This window comes from Pelophylax lessonae (assembly GCF_965119305.1).
Source record: "Pelophylax lessonae genome assembly, chromosome: 3".
Taxonomy (NCBI): Eukaryota; Metazoa; Chordata; class Amphibia; order Anura; family Ranidae; genus Pelophylax; species Pelophylax lessonae.
This window is the reverse complement of record NC_138770.1, coordinates 378,025,911-378,047,948: the sequence shown is the minus strand read 5'-3', so window position 1 is coordinate 378,047,948 and position 22,038 is coordinate 378,025,911. Positions and strand designations below refer to the sequence as shown.

The following is a 22,038-nucleotide window of genomic DNA, read 5'->3' as shown; positions in this document are numbered from 1 at the left end:
AAAATCATGGTGCGATTGGGGTATTGGCATCGCACACATGTGTCATGATTTGGAATCACAGGTAGAATCATGGCGATTCCGCCCGCAATTCAAATCGCCTAGGTGGGAATGGAGCCACGAGAAAATGTACCATTTTAAGAAAAAAAATAAGGTAATTTTGAAATTGATGACAGCAACACATCTCAAAAATGTTTGGGCAGGGACATGTTTACCACAGTGTAGCATCCCCTCTTCTTCTAACAACACTCTGTAAATGTCTGGCAAAAAAACAGTTGCTGAAGTTTTGAGAGAGGAATGTTGTTCTATTTTTGCCTGATATAACATCCTAACAGCTCATAAGTCCTGGGTCTTCTTTGTCTTATTTTTTGTTTCAAGATGTGCCAAATATTTTCAAGGTCTGGACTGCAGGCAGGCTATTTAGGCACCCAGACTCTTCTAGTATGAAGCCATGCTGTTGTCATAGATGCAGTATGCGGTTTAGCATTGTACTGCTGAAATGTGCAAGGCCTTCCCTGAAAAAAATATTGTCTGGATGGGAGCATATGCTGCTCTAAAACCTGGATATATCTTTCAGCATTGATGGTGCCTTTACAGAAATGCAAGCTGCCCATTCCATACTCACTAATTCACCCCCATACCATCAGAGATGCAGGCTTCTTTTGAAGGAAGCACTGATAAGAAGCTGGAAAGTCCTTCTCCTCTTTAGTCAGAAGGATGCGGCACACATGGTCGACCAAAAAAATGTCAAATTTTGATTCGCTTGACCACGGAACAATTTCCCACTTTGCAACAGAACAATTTAAATTACTTTTGCCTTAGAGAAGATCGCTCCTGTTCTTCTTTGCATGATAGAGCTTTACCTTGCATTTTTGGATGGCACAGCAAACTGTGTTCACAGAGTGATTTTTGGAAATATTCCTGTGCCAATGCAGGGATGACCATCACAGAAACATGCCTGTTTCCAATGCAGTGCTGTCTGAGGGCCTGAAAAACATGGGTATCCAATTTTACATTTCGGCCTTGTCCCTTGCACTCAGAGACTTCTCCAGATACTCTGAATATTTTGAGGATATTATGTACTATAGTTGATAATATATTAAAGTCTTTGAAATTTTACACTGAGGAACATTATTCCGAAATTGTCTGACAATTTTTAGATGCAGCTTTTCACAGATTGGTGAACCTCTGCCCATCTTTACTTCTGAGACACTCTGACTCTCTAATATGCTCTTTTTATACCCAGTCATGTGACTGACCTGTTGCCAATTAACCTAATTAGTTTCAACATGTCCTCCTAGATTTTCCTTGTCAGTACAACTTACTTTGCCAATTTTCTTGTTGCATTGTCTCAACCTTTTTGAGATGTGCTGCTGTCTTCAATTTAAAAATTACCTTACTTTTTTCTTATAATGGTACATTTTCTCAGTTTAAACATTTGATGTGTTATTAATTTTTTTTTTTTTATGAATAGAATTTGAGGTTATGAGATCCCCAAATCATTGCATTCTGTTTTTATGTAGATTTTACACAACATGTCAACTTTTTTGAAATTTTGGTAAAACGTTCGAGTTAAGTAGTGATCAATCTGTAAAACTATAATTAATATATAGACAGCATGTGATGTCATCACTCACATGTTCTTTTCAGAATCCCAGTGTATATACAGTATATGACAAATGATATAGCCACTTCTTCCGACAAAAAAAAGCTGTTATTAAATGAATAAGTTATGAGACATGATCATTTAATTTAATATAACTATACACCATACAGTGGTCAAGTGAATTGAAAGGGTTGTCAAATCACTAAGATGCTGTATTCAATTTCCGCAAGATGCACTCGGGTTGATTTACTAAAGGCAACTAGACTTTTCACTTTGTAGGGGAAAATGCACTTTGCATGGTATTTGCTGACTTCCATCATCCAATCGTGTGCAAGCAAAACTGTTCTTTTTTTATTTTCCTTACACATGATTGGGTATTATTTACAAAGTGAAATTTCACTTAATTAGTGAAGCTCTGGGGAAATTCCCAAATTCCCAAGCAAATTGCCATTTCTCTTGCACAGTGAACAGCCTATTTTTGTTCAGTAAATAAACCCCATATTGAGCTTCGTGTTGCCTCAGTGTTTATGTAGATTTCCAGGTGATCTAGTTTCCCCCACAAATAAAAAACATAGTGGCAGTTTAATAGGTTTCCACTGTAATTGCCCATTGTTTGTGTTTTTAATAGGGGCAATATATTGTAAGTTCCTTTGAGGGCAGGAGTTCACACAAGAGTCCTTAGTAAGTCACCGGAGAATTTGTTGCTGCTACTATATATAAATGAATACAATAAATACTGTAAATGTAGGCATTAGAAACAGCATGAATAAAAACACAATTCAAATTAATGTTCCACAGGTGACAGGGTAAAGTAAGGTGCTGTCTATAGTTAAAAGGCATTTATATATATAAAAAAAATTATATATATATATATATATATATATATATATATATATATATATATAACACACATATAATTTAATACATTTATGAGTCACTTAAATTACAGCTGCTTGTCAAAAAGTGCATTTTAAAGCCACATGAAAATATTTTAGACCATCATTGAACGCTGATTACAGGGGTGTAACAATGGACCCTGGGAATTAAATTGTTAAGCTTGTCCCTCTAATCTTCCAAACTACACTAGAAGCACGAAAAGGGCCTACTGTGGCATTTGATCAGCTATCTATTGTTAGCATTACATTTTATACCTTAATATATTTATTTAATTTAGTCCTCATTTATACTCCACAGAGTCCTAATCACACTCTACAAGAAATGGAGATCGTGGTAGAAACCGGCAACAAAAATAACGTGGGCTACAAAATACTTCAAACTGACTTATAAGTACATTTATACAGTTTGCACAAAAATACATTCTTGTATTCCTGTACATTTCCTAAAAATCAGTATTTAAGCTCCAGGAAAGTCATTGTGCCAATGCTAAGAGAAACAGTTAGGAAGTAGTGATGGTTAAATATCATTCCCAAGAGAAGCAGAACGGCGGTCTGCCAAATGTAATCAAGGTAGATCACCGTTCTGTGAGAAGGGAAGGTTGAGATCTTGTGTTTCTGCTAAGCAACCCTGATCTCTGCCTTCCCACAGTACAAGCATCCCCCACACAGTCAACAAGCACTCCCTAGGAACACATTTAACCCTTTGATCGCCCCTGATTGTAACCCCTTCCCTGCCAGTGTCATTAGTACAGTAACAGTGCATATTTTTAGCACTGATCACTGTATTAGTGTCACTGGTCCCCAAAAAAGTGTCACTTACTGTCTAATTTGTCTGCCAAAATGTCCCAGTCCTGCTATAAGTTGCTGATCACCGCCATTACTAGTAAAAAATAAAAATAAATAAAATTCTATTGCATAGTTAGTAGACGCTATAACTTTTGTGCAAACCAATCAATATATGCTTATTGGGATTTTTTTTTACCAAAAATATGTAGCAGAATACATACTGGCCTAAATTGATGAACAAATTATATTTTTTTCCATTTTTTATTAGATTTGTTTTATAGCAGAAAGTAAAAGATATTTATTTACTTTTTTCAGAATGGTCGCTCTTTATTTGTTTATAGCACAAAAAAATAAAAAAACTGCAGAGGTGATCAAATACCACCAAATGAAAGCGCTCTATTTGTGGGGAAAAAAAGGACATCATTTTTATTTGACTACAGCGTTGCACGACCGTGTAATTGTCAGTTAAAGTAACGCAGTGCTGTATCGCAAAAAATGGCCTGAAGGGGGTAAAACCTTCCAGAAGGCAAGTTTAAAGTGAAAGTAAACCCTCCTAATATTTTCAGCCAAGGAAGCTGCCATCTTGGCCTCTGTTTCATCTACAACTCCTATGATGCTGCACATGTGATCAGTTATGACACCAACCATTGGATGGTTTGACAGTTTGGTTGAGAGCACAACCAATGGGAGCGTTACATTTCTGACAGGTGCCGGAAATGTAACTGTTTTTTGAAACTGTTAAATGGATGGGTTTGCTTCCTCTTTGAATCAATCAAGCAAATAAAAAAAAAGTATTGTAGCACCCTACAAGGTAGGTGCTAGGTAAAGGATAGTGGGCCTTGGCTGCCTAACAGCAGGGCAATGATTTTCAGCTGGGCTGTCATGTTTCCCAGGTGTGGCTGTTGAGACTGGGGAGTCTCCCCACTGTGCTCCATGAGAGGGTTCTCATTGGGCAGTGGAGGAAACCCAGCCAATGGCACACCCAGGCCTGTATCTACCCCGGAAAGGCAGATTCTGTCGCACAGCATTCTGGGAGTGGGTATAAGTTTGAGGGGAGCACATGATGCAGCATCTTTGGGGGGGAAGCAGAGTCCCAGGAGGGAGAGTACGGCTGTCTCTCCTCCTGTCAGAGGAATCGGGGGTCTCAGGCGGCTTGCCTGAGGGGACGGAGGGCTGAGCTGAGCTGCAGAGAGGATCCTGAGTGCTGAAGACCAGCGGAGCTGAGAGGGGTCCAGTTTCGGGAAAGCATTCCCAGTTTGTGAGTACTCCAAACTGCCCCCTGGGGGCAGTGCTGTATCTTGGCCTAGGCCAACAAGGCCCAGGCCTAGGGCGGTACTTCGCAGGGGGGCAGCAAAAAAGTGGGCACTGATAAGCTTCACTGATGGGGCTGCATTGGTAGTCTGCACTAATGGGCACTAATGGGCTGCACTGATGGCCACTGATGAGGCTGTGCTGATTGCCACTGATAAGGCGGCACTGATATGATGCACTGAAAGGCTGCACTAATGGCCACTGGCGGGGCTGTACTGATGGCCACTGATGAGGCCGCACTGATATGCTGCACTGATGGCCAGTAATGAGGCTGCACTCATAAGGCTGCACTGATGAGGCTGAACTTATGGAAACTGATGGGGCTGCACTGATGGGCACTAAAAAAATGGTTGTAGTCTGTGGTTTACAGATAACAGGGCGGGTCATAAACATGAAGGGGTGTGGCCTTTACAGGAAGGGATGGGTCATATTTAAATTAGGGGGTGCCCAAGTTTAGTCAGGCCTAGGGCAGCACAAAACCTAAATACACCACTGCCTGGGGGTCTGCCTAGTGAGAGGGGACCACTCCGGTGAAGGTCGTGGGGATCCAGGAGCTAGCTAGCCGGTGCAAGAGCAAGAGTAAAGGGGGTGCCAGTGTTGACCCTGAAGAGAAGCAGAGAGGGTGCCTGTGTGTGGACCCTGAAGTGTAGAGGGGGTGCCTAGTGAGAGGACCCTGAAGTATAGAGGGGGCGCCAGCGGTTGGGCCCTGAAGTGTTAAAGTGTACAGCGTGCAGTGTACAGTGTTGAGAGTTTCAGCAGCAGAAGCAGTATACAGAGGCTACCTCAATACAGCAAGGACTGGAGGGAGCAGTGTTTGGGACATTTGAGCTAACCAGAGTGTCAGAAGTCAAGTTCAAGTACAGTTCAGCAAGTCAGCGTTTTTCAAGCGCCAGCAAGCGTTGGTCGGCATCCAGCCGGCGTCAAGACAGCGCTGAAAGGCATTTTTTCTTCAAAGTGTCCCATTTGTACCTAGTTGAGCCAGAGGAGTATCCCACTCATTCCCTTCTCCCATCCCCTATATCAAATAAACAAAACAAACCAAAGATGCCGGACTGGTCTTTGACTCCAATCTCACACTTGGGTATTCAGCTTAAAGGGCCTGCTGGCGTTTCCGGTAACAATGGCAGACCCTCATCAGGCCCAATGCCTGGAAATCCTGCTACAGTATAAATGGACAGTACTCAATTGTTTCTTGTTTCAATCAACAAAGTGCTGGTGAACTGACTCAATACACCACCTGTTCTCTACTCGGGGTAATAAACGATCATAAGCAATATTTCACATTTCTCTTACAAAAATGTAAAATATTTCATTTTAGGTTGTTCACATAAAAATGTGTTTAAAACAATACACATTCCCTTACTGAATAACACATGATTCTGACTATTAGTACAATAATATTCTGTTAGCTTTGTCATATGCCTTCTGAAATGGTCTTCTTGTCTTGAGTGTTTTGTGTTCCTCCAAAGCCTGCGCACGCACACTTTCTTCACTGAGAATACTTTAATTAACGTCTGCTGCTAAACTGAAGCAGATGGTCCAATGCAATGTGCCCTAGGGCTTCATACCTCAGAAATTTCTGAAACAGGAAAGGCAGACACCTTTTGGTGCCAAAATCTGTAGGCAAAAAAAAAAAAAAAAAAAAAAGGACATTCCCTTGATGTACTCTAAATCAGATATCCTTCATTTTTAGAAGAAAAATACAGAAAGACCACCCCTAACTTATGCACAAAGGACAAAACCATATGTTCCAAAACCTATTTGCTGGTTACAGAAAAAAGTTAGAAACTGAACAAACATTTGGGGGCTGACTGAATAACAGGAAATCCGAGCAAAACTGCAGCTGTTGTTCATAACATTCAACCAGAATTCTTGTTTAATTATTCCACAAAATAAAAGGTGAAGACTGATTGGCTGATGTTGTCCATAATTCAACTTTAATTCTTATTTGCATTTCTCCATTATAAATCCATAAGTCCATTGACTGACTGACTGTTATTTTCCCTTTAAACTATTATTCAAAGATAAGCGGCAAAATATTTTACAGAGGAGGCTCTAACAAACCTAAGGCTGAACTCCAGACAGACTAAGAGCGGGGATGCAATGCCAAGACGTCCTGTGTGTGTCAATGGACAGATCACAGCTTTCCACTTCAGCATATGCGTGATGACGTCATATGCTCCGCCCCTATGCAGTTTGTCATAGGTCATGTGACTTTGTTAAGGGACGTATGTACTGATCCCCCGATCTGAAATACCCTTAAGGGGGCAACATTGATATCTGTGCTTTATACTGTGGTTCACCAGACAATCAGTGCACTTTACCAAGTGAGTGGATTTCTTGTTTTTATAAATAAAGAGCATATTTTAAACAATAAGCACGATGCTAGCTTTACTTTTTTGAGCTGAATATTGGAAATTTCTATGGAGATAAGACAGATGGTCCCCCTGGATTTGTGAGAAAAACATATATGGAACCAAGTCCTGAAAACTGGGAGATATTGTAAACCCCTTAAAGGGGAAGGTGCACATAGACCTATTTTTCCATATAGGTCCATTCATCCACGTGAGAAAATAATATGATAGGCGGTGGAACACGAGACGGTCCCCATACCTAGAGACATGCACTTGGAAGTCACAATGCTGAATGTCTGCACTTGAATTTTACACTGAAAGTGTGTGTTTTGGAGAAACACATTGGACTTTTACTTTGTTTTATGCTGGTATATATAGTATCTCACAAAAGTGAGTACACCCCTCACATTTTTGTAAATATTTTATTATATCCTTTAGTGTGACAACACTGAAGAAATGACACTTTGCTACAAAGTAAAGTAGTGAGTGTACAGCTTGTATAACAGTGTAAATTTGCTGTTCCCTTAACCACTTTACCACTAGAGCATTTTGCTGTCTTACGTCTGGGCCACTTTTTGCGATTCGGCGCTGTGGGACTTTAACTGACAATTGCGCGGTCGTGCAACGCCGTACCCAAACGAAATGTACGACCTTTTTTTCCCACAAATAGAGCTTTCTTTTGGTGGTATTTGATCACCTGTGCGATTTTTACTTTTTGCGCTATAAACAAAAAAAGAGCTTTTTTTTAAAAAAAATAACAATATTTTTTAACATTTTTTTATATGAAATTCCCCCCAAAAAAGATGTAAAAAACAATTTTTTTTTAAATTTTTGGCCAATTTGTTTTCTGCTACCCATGTTTGGTAAAAAAAAATCACAATAAGCGTATTTTGATTGGTTTGCGCAAAAGTTATTGCGTTTACTAACTAAGGGAAAGATTTGTCATTTTTGGTGTTTTTTTTTTAATGGCGGCGATCTGCGATTTTTTTTGAGGGACTGCGACATTGCGGCGGACAGATCGGACCCTTGACTGACATTTTTGACACTTTTGGGGGTACCAGTGACATTACTGTAGTAATCAGTGCTATATATATGCACTGTTACTGTAAAAATGACACTGGCAGGGAAGGGGTTAATTTTATTGGAGAGGGAGGGGTTAATGTATGCCTGGTGCTTACTGACGTGTGGGGGGGGGGGGGTGACTGTGTGACACAAGGACAGATCCAGGGTTCAGCTATGCTGAACCCTGAAATCTGACCCTGCCTGTCACTTAGGAGATCCGCCCGCTCTGTTTACACAGGCGGGCGGATCTCCAAACTAGATTCCCAGACGATCGGGGAATAGCAGCGGCGATCGCCGCCGCTCCTCCCCTGGCCCGACTCCCGCTGTGACTGAAAACAGCGGGAGTGAGCCTCCGGCGGCGCGCGCATGCCGCCGAGAGAGGGGAATGTCTGGTGACGTAGACCTATGTCGCCAGACGATAACGAGCCACTGTGCTGCAGTAGCAGCACAGTGAGCAGTGGTAAAGCGGTTAAAATACCTCAACACACAGCCATTAATGTCTAAATGTGGCAACAAAAGTGAGTACACCCCTAAGTGAAAATGACCAAATTGGGCCCAAAGTGTCAATAATTTGTGTGGCCACCATTATTTTCCAGCACTGCCTTAACCCTCTTGGGCATGGAGTTCACCAAAGCTTCACAGGTTGCCACTGGAGTCCTCTTCAACTCCTCCATGATAACATCACGGAGCTGGTGGATGTTAAAAACTTTGCACTCCTTCACCTTCAGTTTGAGGATGCCCCACAGATGCTCAATAGGGTTTAGGTTCAGGGACATGCTTGGTCAGTTCATCCCCTTTACCCTCAGCTTCTTTAGAATGGCAGGGGTCATCTTGGAGGTGTGTTTGGGGTCGTTATCATATTGGAATACTGCCCTGCAGCCCAGTCTTCCAAGGGAGGGGAATAATGCTCTGCTTCAGTATGTCACAGTACATGTTGGCATTCATGGTTCCCTCAATGAACTGTAGCTCTCCAGTGCCAGAAGCCCCAGACCATGACACTCCCACCACTATGCTTGACTGTAGTGGTGCCACATAAAAAGATATAATAAAATATTTACAAAAATGTGAAACATGTATATATGCACACATACAGACATGCACACATGTACACACAAACACACAAACACATGTACAAACAAACACACATATACAGACATGTACACACACACAAAGTATACACACACACACACACACACACACACACACACACACGTACACACATACAGACACATATGTACACACACACACACGTACACAGATACAGACACCTGTACACACACACACGTATACACACATGTACTCATACACACACATACACATGTACATATACAAACACACACACACACACACACACACGCACGTATAAAGCCCTTTTAAAATGTTTTAGCACAGTACCTTTCCTCATTTAGCCGGGTACTGCACTGTAGGGGAAAGCAGAGAGCACAGCACACTCCCCCCTCCCTTTACTTTCAATTTGCTGAGGGTGACGGAGCTCCTTCACAGTGTCGATATACAGTTCGGCAAGGGATCGGGAGATCGGGCTCATGCGACAGCCCTTCTCTCCCATGATCCTGCGGGCACACCTGAGGACCTCTGGTGGCATAGCAGTGTGCTGCAGCACACTGGTTGAGAAAGGCTACCTTAGATTATCACGCACTACAGATATACAGTTATGAGGCTGTAGTGCACTAATATTTTAGGAAGAATTCAAGGAAAGAGGATGTCGATTTTTTTTTCAGGGTACCGCAATTTACTTTTTTAAATGCCCTAAAATTGCAAATATTCACTTTTTTTAAATTCAGGTCCACTTTAGGTAAAGTTTAAAAAAAAAAAAAAAAAAAGTAATAATTTAAAATGATACATCAGCTGGAACAGGTGACTTGCAAATCAATGGCTGTACGAATGAGTAAATAAATAAAAAAAAAAAAAAAAACACAGAAATAAGTATTCTCAGTCACAGTCAGAATTTTTGTCACTTTCCCAAATAAATGTGTGAACAACTGACAGGGAGCTGTATTCGTAATGGAAGGCTTCATTTAAATTTGGATAACATTTTGACAAATTAAAATCATAAAGCCCTATTTAACCATAATTTATATTGTGCTGTCCTGTATGTCAAATGTTCTGTTATTTTAATCTCCTGATTCTGCATAAAGATGCAGTTAGTATTGCATTATGCCGAGATGATTTATAGTGTTGCCCAACTGGCTGCTTAGGAGTCACAAGCTGTCCTTCATAGCTCTCTCTGTAGTCTTTTGAGTCATGCAAAATAGGTACGTTTAAAAATGATATACATTTCTATTTTTTCTTCATTTATTTACAGTTTTTCGGTCATAGGTGTGCGCAGCCTATTGCATTAGGAGTGTACCCCAAAGCTCAAACACACCTGCCTTCCTCTGCAGCCCCAACTGCACTGGACAGTAAATGAATTGGAAGTGCTCTGTGCTGAGTGGCTTCCTGTTCATTCACAAACTGAAGCATAGGAAATACTGTTTACTATTCTTTAGTTATGAGTGGCCACAGTGAGTGAGTGTGTTCACTGTGTTCATTTAGAAATGGAAAATAACATATTTACTTGCCCCTTCTCCCACTCTCCATCCTGAAACATCCTTTGCAGCAGCTAGAAGAGGAGGGGAAGGAAGTTAGCAGCACTGTTGAAGGAGGGGGGGGGGGCAACAAGGGAGGGGAAACCCAGGCAGTAGGGGGGAATCAGCACCACAAATCGTGATAAGGGGGTGTGCCCATGCACACCTGGCACACCCCTTGCACGCACCTATGATTTCGATGCAAAAGCAAGTGAGCCTGAAGCAAAGCTGCACTGTACACATTACTGGACTTTACAGCTCCTGCGCTGCACTGATGGTTTGTAACACTAACTGCAAAATCAGTGTCAATTCAGAAACCCTGCATATCTGGTTATATCAATGTTGGGTCTTTGGTCTCGTGAATTGCAGTAAAGGATTAAAGAATAGCAGTAATTTACTGAGAAAGCAATTTCTGGACTCCTAGTATCCACAGTACCTTTTTCTACTACTACTTGGAGCATCAGAAAAAAATATATAAATAAGCTTTAATACTTTAAGTAGAAGGCTAAGTTCACACTTGCACTGGTTGGGAACAGTCACAAAATCCTGACCCACAGACAAAACGTGCTGCTCTTTAGCAGATGCTCGGGGGCGCCAATAATTCTTAAAGCCCCCCCCCCACGCATCAGAAATATGCACCATGTGATGCTGTGTGGCACAATCTTAAAAAAAAAGGGTGTGGGATTTTTTTACCTGTGTTTCTGCAGATAGGACAGCGCATTGAAAGTGTCAACCTAACCCATAGTATGGTTTCTAATATCACATAAATATGTCGTCCAGTGCCCAGGGTGAAAATAGCAAACTGTGCAGTGCGGCAGAGTCTGGGCTATTAGTGGCATGGGGAGCAAAATGTATGTAAATGCTTGTGGCATGCGCTGAAATAGTACTGTAGCACCCTCCTAGGTAGGTGCTAGGTAAAAGCATCTTATGCTCCTTCTGCTTATCAGGGGAGCCTGATCTATTAGGTTGCCTGTTGCATGTTTCCAGGTGTGATTCACTGGGTCTGAGGAAGTGTCCCCACTGTATCCAATAAGGGAGCTTGTTGGACAGTGGAGGGAGCCCAGCCAGTGACACATTGGCTTTTGTGGGAGACTCAGTGGGTGGGCACTCTCGCAGTGCATCCTGGGATTGCTCATAAAAAGCCACGGGGACATGTGACAGGGCGGTCTTTGGTAGGAAGCAGAGTCCCAGGAAGAGGCAGACAGCTGTCTCTCCTCCTGCTGTGTGAGGAAAGTGGTCTTAGGCAGTTGGCCTAGTGAACTAGGTGTGGAGCTGAGCTGCAGAGGATCCAGTAGAGCTGACAGTGAAGCTGCTGGCAGAGTCTTCCGGCAAAAACAGTGTCCGCGAGTACCAGGGGACTTGCCAAAGGGTCTGCCCAGGAAGAGGGACCACTCCAGTGAAGTCAGAGGATCAAGGGCCAGCTCACACAGAGTGTCAGAGCAAAAGGGGGTGCCGAGTAGGACCCTGAAGAGTGATTTACAGTTCAGTACAGTTCAGTTAATTCTTCTTCACTAAAGTGGCAAGGTGAAGCAGCGGCCTTGCCGCACTCAGCGTTACATAGAAGTCCCAGCAATTGTGCATAGTTTGTTCAGTTGGAGTATGCCACTCATCCCTTCTCCTATCCCAGTTCTCAAATAAATCAACAAAAACCAAAACCCCTGGACTGTTTTCTGACTGAGCCGAGCACTTAGAATATGATTCTTTTGTCAAGTTGTTGCAAACGGTAACCCAGGGGAACCCGTAACCAGCAGCTCCCAAGGGAGTAGTGCTACAGTACCAATAGCTGTAGTGAGAGGGAAGATGTGGACACACTAGATGAGGGTCTGAATATATGACTTGGAACCTGCCTATGGGAGTTTATCATTTTGGTCCTGAGACTCTTGCATTCTAGCTTGGTTACGAGAGTAATTAAGCAACATTATTTGGTGAGTGCGTTTTTCAGCTGTTTTTTCCCCCTGGACACGATGGTGGTGGAGATTGGTGACCCATAACTCTCTCTTAACACATATCATATCAAGACACTCCATGGATTATGCGTTATGCCTGTTCATCATATGGACTTTAACCACTTAAGCCCCAGAAGATTTTACCCCCTTCCTGACCATGCGATTCGGCACTGCGTGACTTTAACGGACAATTGCGTAATCGTGCGAAGCTGTATCTAAACAAATTTGACATCCTTTTTTTCCCACAAACAGAGCTTTCTTTTGGTGGTATTTGATCACCTGTGCGATTTTTACTTTTTGCTCTATATACAGAAAAAGAGCGTCAATTTTGCAAAAATAACAATATTTTTAAAAAAATTTTTATATAAAATTCCCCCCCAAAAAATTTAAAAATCAAAATTTTTTAACATTATAGGCCAATTTGTTTTCTGCTACATATATTTGGTAAAAAAAAAAAAAAAAATCGCAATAAGCGTATTTTGATTGGTTTGTGCAAAAGTTATTGCGTTTACTAACTAAGGGAAAGATTTTTGTCATTTTTATTGTTTTTTTTTTAACGAGTAATGGCAGCGATCTGCGATTTTTTTGCGGGACTGCGACATTGCGGCGGACAGATCGGACCCTTGACTGACATTTTTGACACTTTTGGGGGTACCAGTGACATTACTACAGTAATCAGTGCTATACATATGCACTGTTACTGTAAAAATGACACTGGCAGGGAAGGGGTTAACTTTATTAGTGATCAAGGGGTTAAGTGTGTGCCTAGGGGCGTGCTTCTTACTGTAAAGGGGTGTGGCTAGTGATGTAACCACAGAGACATACGATCCTACATAGCAGGATCGTATGATCTCTGCAGTTACATCAGGGAGAATGACAGGCGGCTTTGTTTACATCAGCTGCCTGCCTTTCTCCCTCTCCACCGGGAGATCGTGAGTGACCGGCGTGACAGCCCATCTGTACCATGTGATTATCCATGGCCAATCACAGAAAAGCACAACAAAACACACCAAATGAATCATTTTTTTCAGTAAAAATGGTTGCTTATACCAATGAAAAAAAAAATCCTGATCACTTCCCCAGAGTAGTACAGTGTTACTGTGGTACAAAAAATGTCCCACAGTAAAAATGTGACCAGGCGTTATACCTTTGTTACTCTACCCAAAATTTTCAATATAGTCTTCAGGTCTGCTTTAATGAACAGATGTGTAGGATAAGGGCATTCAAGGGGTTAAAATACACGTCACTGCAGAGACTGCATGGGGGTTAGTTACAGAGGAGAGGAGTGAAAGGGTTAAAAACATACCCACAACTGCTGCTGGTTTACAGGTACAAATGTTTGAATGGTTTGTACTTCCGGTCTTCTTCAGCTGTTCACTATGGTGATCACTGTGATTGGTCTTCACAGTGCCCACATGGTACAAAGCCATGTTTGTAACTGAGCTGTCCTGAGATGGCTTGATTCAGAGCCATTAAAGGGTGCCATAGCCATCCAGCTGTGATTTCAGCAGAGACTTTTATAAATGGCACTGCAGAAATAAACAATCACCACTTCTCTGTTTATTAATGTTTATTGGCATAAACATATATATATATATATATATGACAATGACAGTGGTAGGTATAAGGGCTAAATACGACAATGACAGTTGTAGGTATAAGGCCTAAATACTTCAAGTATCGGGATGTTTTGGGGAAATGTTGTCATTTTGGTGAAATAAATAGGAGTTGATAGAGCTCATTCCAACTGTCACTGAAGTAATATAGATTGCCTGGTCTAACCAGAAGTTTAGATGGAGTTTAATGGCCATAGCAGCCATTTATCTCAGACAACCATATGGGCCTCAGTCTGCACCACACTTACTCAAAGATAATTGCATAATCTACTACAGATACAGCACTACAACCCAGTAAATGGAACAACCAGCTTACAGCACTTAACGATATCTAAGAAAGGGTGACACATACACATTTTTCATGTTTTAAAAGGGATCACGTGACCTCTGTTCTCATCTGCATAAGAGGCTTAGAGGTGGGTGTGGAGACTCCTTGTCATGATGGGGGGGGGGGGGGGCAGCAATACACTGCTCTTCCCAGTGAGGGGTTGTTCAGAGGGGCATGTCAGCAAGAGGCAGAAAAAGCATAACACTAATCTTCCCAATGAGAAGCCATGCAGGGGGCATGCCAGCAGGAGGGAGAGAACAGCATAACACTGATCTTCCCAATGAGAAGCCATGCAGGGGGCATGCCAGCAGGAGGGAGAGAACAGCATAACACTGATCTTCCCAATGAGAAGCCATGCAGGGGGCATGCCAGCAGGAGGGAGAGAACAGCATAACACTGATCTTCCAAGTGAGGAGCTGTGCAGGGGGCATGTCAGCAGGTGGCAAAGAAGCAGCAATACACTGATCTTCCCAGTGAAGATATATGCAGGGGGGGGGGGCATGATAGCATAAGGCAGGGAAACAGCAGGAGACTGATCTTCCCAGCAAGGAGCTGTGCAGAAGGCATGCCAGCAGGAGGGGGAGAACATCAATAGAATGATCTTTCCAGTGAAGAGCTATGAAAGGGGGGGGGGGGGGGTGTCAGCAGGAGGCAGAGAAACAGCAATTCACTGATCTTCCTAGTGAAGAGATATGGGAGGACAGGGGACAACTCTCAAACTTGGAGGCCTCCCCTTTTTTCTTACAAATGCTGGAGGACAGTAGTTCTGAACGATCTAAAAACATCAACAGCCTTAATGTCTTGTTCCAATGATATAGGGTCATGTCCCTTTTGTATAAACCTTTCTTTCAGGATACTGGCCTGTGTGTTGAAGTCTACCCTTTTGGTACAGTTACGAAGTATACGTCTAAACTGTCCTTTAGGGACTGCCTTCAACCATTAAGAAAAGGGAAGGCCTCCAAGTTTGAGACAACTTTTGTCACAACCTTTTCTAGTCATCATAGATGGGTTAACAAAACGTTCCAAAAACATTGGAATGTCTTGAAGGGAGATAAGATCATGCAACATTAAAGGGGGTCAGTTGTGTGTAAATACCGTTCACCTTTCCATTGCAGCCAGAATCCTTTATGAACTTTTTCACAGTATCTGCACATTTATATATTTCACCTTGGACTTTAAGCACTTGGTTTTCAGTTTTTATCACTAATATTGATTGATTCAACATTGAAATTTGTTTTTGTGCACATTGCCCTTGTTTTTTTTTGTTTTTCAAAGTTGCATCAGTTTTTGAACATTCATATAAGGTTTTTTTGCGATTAATTGGATTATGTTTTTTTTAGATAACCATATCCACACAATTAATTCATATCCTTGGACTATTTGTTTATTTCATTATCTGTAAGGATTAGTGCACCTTAACATTTTTTCACATTCTTTATTTTCCCAAGGTTCAGGGAATACCAGGTGCTGCTTTTTCACCCCAGGTCTAGCGCATCTATTTTCTATATACCATGATATTAGTAGGCAGAGAAACAGCAGGACACTGATCTTCCCAGTAAGGAGTCATGCAGGGGGCATGCCAGCAGGAGGGAGAGAACAGCAACACACTGATCTTCCCAGTGAGAAGCTGTGCAGGGGGCATGTCAGCACGAGGGAAAGATCAACAATACACTAATCTTCCCAGTGAACTATTTCACAGGTGTTTAATTTTCAGCTTCCTAGGGTACCGGTGGTGTGCTTATTGGGGGCATTGGTGGAGGAGTCATTGGGTCCGAGGGCAGTCTTGGCGATAGCTAGACTGCTATTTCTTGCCCGGAAATTGATTGCCCGTTACCGGATGTCTTCGCGTGTTCCTACAAAGAGTCAATGGGTGTGTCAGGTGAATGCATCCCTCATTTAGGAAAAATTGACATATCAGCACCGCAAGGTACTCAGGAAATTCTATGCACTATGGCAGCCATGGTTAGAGGTCCCGGGCTTGGCACCGCATCAACTGATCCTTACTAGACTACTGGAGAGTTGAGGTGTACTGCTTTAACATGTGACATCTATGGGTTTAGGAGAGTTCTCCCACTGATTGTTTCTTCCTTATCTTTCCTGGTGGTTCCCTTTTTTTTTCTTTTTCCCTTCTATTTCTGCTACTTTTTTCTGCTCTAACTTTCTTTTAATTCATCCTCTTCATTATACAGGTTTTACAATATTAGTATGGTACCATGGTTATGTTTCTATTGCTATGTATGGGATTGTATACTTTGCATATCGTGTGGAACATTATTAAGAGAAGGTGATTAGATCCCTACAGTGAAATTGTCAAATATTTGCATTGGTACCTTACAATGTAATTGTTAACTCTTGCATACGTTTTTTGTATTCTCTGTATGTTATGTACTTCTTTTCTTCCAATAAAATATTTTTCTTAAAAAAAAATAAAAAAACTTCCCAGTGAGGAGCTATGCAGGAAGGGCATGATAGCAGTAAGAAGAGAAACAGCAGGATGATGATCTTCCCAGTGAAGAGATATGGGGGGACGGTGGACAAGATAGCAGTAGGCAGAGAAACAGCAGTACACTGATCTTCCCAGTGAGCAAGTGTGCAGGGGGAATGACAGCAGGAGGGAGAGAACAGAAATACACTGATCTTCCCAGTGAGGATCTGTGCAGGGGGAGGGGGTGTCAGCATTAGGCAAATAAACAGCAGGACACTGATCTTCCCAGTAAGGAACTGTGCAAGGGGCAAGTCAGCAGGAGGGAGAGAACAGCAATACACTGATCTTCCCAGTGAGGAGCTATGCAGGGAGGGCATGATAGCAGTAGGTAGAGAAACAGCAATACACTGATCTTCCAAGTGTATAGCTGTGCAGGCAGCATGTCAGCAGAAGTCTGACCACTGGAGTACAAGCAGGCTGCACTTCCTGTAGAATGCAGAGAAGCACACTGACCACACTGGATCAGTCTTATATACAAGTCTTACTTTTGACACTGCGACTTTGGGATTATGAGAAGAATTCTCACATCTGCTTTGCAACTGGGTTTTATCTGTTTTGAGAGAGATTTTACATACCTATATATTATATCAATCCTTGTTGCTAGCAGCCTTCATCTATAAAAGACTACTATGATGCTAGCACAGACATTCCTTGTATAAAAGCTCATCACACCAGGAAGACGAAGAATGTTCGAAAGAAACTGCAGGTTATTAACAAAATTTAATATATACTCCTCTGTTTTATTGCTAACCTATATTGGCAATAATCTCATATGTGGCACCTCAGCATAGTGAGGGGTGGCATTTAAACTATTTTTAACATCTGGTGAAATAATTGCTTTATGGTAAAGTTTGTGTAAAACCATAAAACAATGAGGTTTTCCAATTTAGCGCCTTTTGGTCTGTTAAAAATAACACTGAAAATCTTTAATGAGTGATGATAAGTGCAAAAAATATCTGTTGATCCTGCCAGAAATCTTGTGAACTGTATCCTGTGCTCTCTGCCAGTGCTTCACCCTATCGGTTGGCACTGTTCCCAGCTCTGTGAACTACTACCTATTATATGAAGATGAAGAGAGTGAAAGGTGATCTGTAGTCCAAACACACTTCCTGTCCTAGTGTGACTAGTGAGCTGCAGTATATTTTATTTTTTGTTCTTGGGTTTAGATCCACCTTAAGCACTTGAAGACTAAGCCTTTTTCTGACACCTGTTGCTTACAAGTTAAAATCAGTATGCTAGAAAATTCTTAAAACCCCCAATCATAAAAAAATTATATATATATATATATATATATATATATATATACACACACACACACACATACATATACTGTATATATATATATATATATTTTTTTTTTACAGAGACCTTAGAAAATAAAATAGCGGTTGTTGCAATATTTTATGTCACACTGTATTTGCGTAGTGGTCTTTTGAACGCAATTTTTTAGGGAAAAATACACTTTCATTAATTAAAAAAAACAAAACAGTAAAGTTAGCCCAATTTTTTTTGTATAATGTGAAAGATGATGTTATGCCAAGTAAATACATACCCAACATGTCACACTTTAAAGTTGTACACACTCGTGGAATGGCGACAAACTACGGTACTTAAAAAATCTCCATAGGCATTGCTTTAAAATTTTTTAGAGTTACAGAGGAAGTCTAGTGCTAGAATTATTACTCTCGCTCTAACAATGGCAGTGAGACCTGACATGTGTGGTTTGAACACAGTTTACATATGTGGCAATATCTTATGCGGAAGACATATTTGCTGAAACGCGTCAAGGCCACGCCGCTGACAGCCTATCTATGTATTATCGATGTGTGCATATCTATGGGATGTCTGTAAGTGTATTTGCTTTATTTTAACTAATACATTTTAGCGGTATCACACTATATTTTGCTCCTTTCTGGTTCATTTTCATTATCTTGGCTGAATTGGAGTTCCTTTGGTGTCTATATACCTGCTACAAGATTACACTGGAACATCCGAGGACATCACACTGGTTTGGATAACCCACCATACAAGCTGGTTTGACCCAAGTACTATATGGTACTTTGGGTCCTATCCTTCTGGTGAGCGCATATAATTTTTATTCCCTGTCGGTGTTGGGATCTGCCGGGCACTGTGATCACTCATTGCAAAATTGGACACTTCCCTGTCACCATTGTCACTTGGGACTGCTATTATATGTTTATTTCAGCTCAATTTCACTTGGGACTGTGCTTATTTTCACTTTATAATATATACGTTTTTATGTATATTTATAGATCGTTTAATTAGCGCTGCACTGTTTCATTTTGGTTTATTGGTCAACTTTTATGTCAGCTGTTTGTGCAAGCAGCTTATTTCACAGTTAGCGCAGTATTTTTGTTTTTTCACTGTTTACATTTGCCGGCGTGACTTACGTATGCTTTTGCTTCTGTGCACGAGCACAGAGGGATTGGGCGCTTTACTTTTTTTTTCTTATTTATTTTATTTTTGACACTCCTTTGCACTTAAAAACATTTAAAACGCCAAGTTTGGCTGTTTGGAATACTGAATTTTTTTTTAAATTTTGCGCCTTTAAGGCTCCAGTAAACCGGAAGTGGTGTCATGACTTCCGGGTTACTAGATTTAAGACCCGATCAAAGCCGATTCTGACTTTGTTTGGGTTTCCGGCCAGCCGGCGGACATGCTGGCTGGTCACTCGTCCGATGGAATGGAGAGCCCTGGTGGAGGAGTGGAAGGAGACGGGGGACATCCCCTCTCGCTGCTTCTGATAACAATAGAGCGGCTGCTTAGCTGCATTGGTTGTTATTACAAGAAAGCCAACTATCGACTCTAAAAAAACAGTACTGGGGTGATGCTTGCAGCTGCAGGCATCACCAGGGTACAACCACTTGAATCAAAAATGTTGTACAGGTAAGTGATTTTGTGGCAAGTGGTTAAGCAGCACCTTGGTCAATATCACACCAAAGCTTGCCTGCTCTCCACTTTATTCAGATAAGCTGTTGGATATTGTAATGAGCGAGCAAAGTGTGGTCAATTAGTTGGAGAAAACAAAATATTGGAATATGACCAAAATAACAACAGCAAAAGATTAATGCCACCAGAGCAATTTTATTTGCAAATATCAATGTCAGGATCAAAATTTTGCATAAAAAAAACCTGAAAATTTTAATCTATTGCTGTAAATAAATGTTTTTGGTCAGGAGTTCAGCAACACTAGTTTTGACATTTAAAATGTTGCTGATCATAAAATAGTGTGGACGATGCAAAGATGATAATAAATCATATAGAGATTTGTACAAATTTGGTCTTAATGTGGAAGAAAAGGTTTGCAGTGACAGGAAAATAATTGTGTCTTCAATCAGTTGTACAGTTGGGGCAATAAACTGATCAGAAAATCAGGTATCTCATTTATATAAAAGACAGATAATGAGCGTGGTACACAGGTGTTTGCAGACGTACATCTGTAGCTGTAGTAGGTCAATAATAAGTCTCAGCTGGAACACAATGAAAACAGGAGCACCTGCAAGACCAATTTTTCTGCTTACTGAAAATTTCACACTCGTTAATTTAACCTTCAGGGTTGTACTACTAGACAAACATATTACAGTGCTGCAGAAATGTGCTGAATGTGAAGATTTCAAAGCACGTGTCATAACAGATGTTACAGTTCTGAAAAGCACAACAGATTGGATACTGCAGGCACATCACAGTAGAAAAGATGAACATCGTTTGTAATGCTAAGAGTAGGTTGGAGACCACCCAAGCTCTGTCTGTCCCAGAATGTGGTCAGAGATATCCAAGAGTCAGAGCAGACCAATTATCCTGCCCCATCCCTCATAGGACCATATGAGCAGCACTGCTGGGGTGTAAACTTGCACACCACTGTCTTAGTGAAATGGAACTAAGGCCCCTCATCTAAAATTCAGTAAGAAGTCTTTTTTTTTTTGGCCTTTTTTTGCTTTTCTCTAGCTCTTAGTATATGTTTTTTTGTCGTTTGTGTGCATGCACTATGCAAAGTACAAACTGTCTCGATTCTTAGAACGCCAAAACTAAAGCTGGGTACTGGAGACAATGTAACTCCCATGTACAGGTGCAGAAGTTATTTCAACATTGGGCATCCAATGTCCTAAGAGCAGAGTAGCAGGACCCAAAGCAAGACCATGGAAGAAATGGCAGAAGTGGAGGACAAAGCAACTGTCTGCCCTTCAAGGCACCCTAGGGTGCCTAGAGGTTTCTTCAAGAAGGTGTGTTTAGTTACACAAAGCCAGGAGGTTTTCATTGTGCACCATTACGACCTTCTAGCTGCCGGTGTCCCAACAACTAATGACCCTCCCCTGCCCCTCTCTGCCAGCGCCGGGGGGCACATTAGCTGAGTGATGGAGAAAAACTGAGGGAGAAGAGAAACATTGGAATACTTGTAAGTACCAGTATGCAAAAGTGTAGTGGATTTGGAAGAATAAATCACCTCTAACGTTGGGTGTCCTACGTGTGTGGATTTTGATGAAATTATGTATTATGTAAAACTATTGGAATTTTACATTTTAGAATGTGGTGCCTCGAGACTGTCCATAAATTTAGAAGATGCCTTGAGAATGGCCATAAAAAGGGTGCCTTGACTGAGAAAAGGTTGAGAACACTGCATTAGCATAGAAGTGTGCCATAATGTGCAAACATGTTTTGAATACTTAAACTTTATGTTAGAAGCTCACCCCATGCACCATAAATTTAGTTCCACTTTAAGGCACCTTGAAAGTATCAGGGGAAGGCAGAGATTGAGTGATCTCAAGTCTTACATATACTGTACACCTACCTTTACTGAGATGAAAGTACAGAAGTGGTGTCACCAAAAAGGGATAGCTAGGTTATTTCAGCTTCTTTTGCCACCAGTTCATTGCACTTAGAATCTGCATTATTAGACTGCTGAATCATTACCCAATGAGCAAGCTGGTGACAAAGAAAACTGAAAAGCTGCAACAGAATATAGGGGTGTCACCTGACAGATTTCACAATGTGGTAAATGTGTGAATCATGAGACTGGCAGAATACCATTGCAAATCTTTGTCAGGTAA

At 41.4% G+C, this 22,038-nt stretch overlaps 1 protein-coding gene across 1 annotated transcript in view; it reads right to left on the bottom strand.

Moving 5' to 3' along the window:
• KLHL32 (kelch like family member 32) overlaps positions 1-22,038 on the bottom strand; it is a 286,360-nt gene that overhangs the window by 219,608 nt on the left and 44,714 nt on the right. The gene's annotated exons all lie outside the window — the stretch shown is intronic.